The following is a 2,304-nucleotide window of genomic DNA, read 5'->3' on the forward strand; positions in this document are numbered from 1 at the left end:
AGATCCACCTACCAAATTCCATCTTTTATTGTTGTTGTTTTGTTTTTTGGGGGGGACAGGGTTTCTCTGTGTAGCTGTCCTGGAACTCACTCTGTAGACCAGGTTGGCCTCGAACTTAGAAATCCACCTGCTTCTGCCTCCCAAGTTCTGGGATTAAAGGCATGTGCCACCACTGCCCGGCTCCAAATCCCTTCTTAACCATTTCCCACCATCAAAGCTTTTGTTGAGGTAATTTATAGGCTGCCTTCTAACACCACCAGCTTGTCAGGAACTCAGGAAGGGATTGTAGCAAGAGAGTTTGGCTTTAGGCAGACTGGTAAAGGTCCACCCTACCACCCCTGCCCTGCTTTCTGCAAAATACCCTGTGCTCCCACATGGGCAGATAGTTTAAAAGGAGGAATTTTCTTGTCTTTATTTTTCACTATGATTTGCAATGCCAGTGTGGGCTCAGATTCTTCAAGAGTAAACACATTGGTGATTTCTTTTGTTGTGGTCTGTTTGATAAGGTCTTGTTTTCTATAGCCAGCAGGCTTGGCTCTCCTTATGTAGATCAGGCTGTCCTAGAAAGGTCTGCCTGCTATGCTCCTCCCAACCCCCCTCCCCCCAGCTAAATGATTAGCAAACCTAGAGACAAAGCATTCTCAGTAGTCCCTGCTCACAGATCACTTTGAGAGCCTACAGTTTATACTAGTTCCCTAGGTTTCTGCTACAGAATTTTCCATGCAGTGTTGAAATTACTGTTGGCTAGTCAGGCTGTGGGGTACAGCATGTTGCAAACTGTGCTAATTGGATTGTGTTTTAGGGTTCTTAATGGTGTCCATTTTTCTGTAATAGGTCTGTCAAACAGACTCAGAATAGTGTTCTGTCTTCTCAGATGTGTCTTTGAGAGGCAATACTGTATAATAAAGTTAATGGCAGTGCACTTACCCAGAGTGGTCAAAGCTCACTTTACCCATTTACTGCGGGAACTGAATCTCAGAAAGGTTTGAATGAAAGGTATCTGGAAACCAATGGCCTGATTGCTTCCCAATAAACACACTGGAAATCTCTAAAGAGGTAGCATCTTCATCAGGTCTTTACCAAATTCCATACAAAGAGGATACTCAGTGGTTCTCAACCTTCCCAATGCTAGAGCCTTTAATACAGTTCTTTATGTGGTGACCTCCAACTGTAAGATTATTTTTGTTACTACTTCATAACTATAATTTTGCTACTGTTTTGATTCATAATATGTTTTCTGATGGTCTTAGGCAATGCCTGTAAACAACACCTAGGTTACAAAAAAGCAGGCTGCATCAGGGTGACTTTAATCACAGCACTGGACATAGTACAGTAGGAGTCCAGTCTCTAAAAGGCTTATTGCCTCTGGCCTCCAAATGCACATACATGCACATTGACTATTGGGTTACCCAGCTGGCCTTTAAACTCCTTGATTCAAGCAGTTCTGCCTCAATACCAGCTGGGGAAATAGGCACACCCTTCTCCAGCACCTTTATCTATCATTCCCACTGTCAGGTACAAATTCATAACTTCTTTCTCCCTCCACCCGCCTCTGACAGGGTCTACATAGCTCTGGCTGTCCAGGAACTATGTAGACCAGGCAGACCTTGAACTCTGCAATCTGCCTGCCTCTGCCTTCTGCATGCTGGGATTAAAACTCCACTAACTGCTTGGCAGCTTTTTTACCCCCCTTGAACTCATGCAGCCTAAGTTGGTCTTAAACTCACTAGGCAGCCAATAATCTTGAGCTTCTGACCTTCCTGGCTCTGCCTCCCCCAGCAAGTGCTGGGGTCCTAGGCATGTGTTACCATGTTGGCCAAAACTCAGTCTCACACAGCCAAAGCTTACAATTTGACAGCAGCAGTGGCACTGGCTTCAACACTGAGATGATTATGACTGGTGTTTCTCTTTACAGGAGTACTGGATTTCAAAGTCAGAGCAAAAGCTGGTGTAAGAATGCCTGTAGGTGACTGGGTGTGGCCCAGTGCTTTAAGATCAAGGAGAAACTATGTTCACTACTTGGAAAGAAATGACCCCCAGTAGACGTCACTATTTATGTGCTAATGCCTTGACTTGCAGAGACATTCACTTTGTTTTTCAGATAGGGTTTCTTATCTACAGGCTGACCTTTAATTTCTAGACCCCCCCCCCCCCCCCACACACACACACACAAGCAGTGTATGGCTTAAGTGATCCCTAGAGCTGGATCCAGGGCCTCAGGCATGCTAGCCAAGTACTCTACCATCTACAGCCCAGGTCTCACCCTTACTTCCCAGTCCAGGGTCACTCCAAACCAAAGACAAG

This window comes from Apodemus sylvaticus, chromosome 3 (genome assembly GCF_947179515.1).
Source record: "Apodemus sylvaticus chromosome 3, mApoSyl1.1, whole genome shotgun sequence".
In the NCBI taxonomy this organism is placed as follows: Eukaryota; Metazoa; Chordata; class Mammalia; order Rodentia; family Muridae; genus Apodemus; species Apodemus sylvaticus.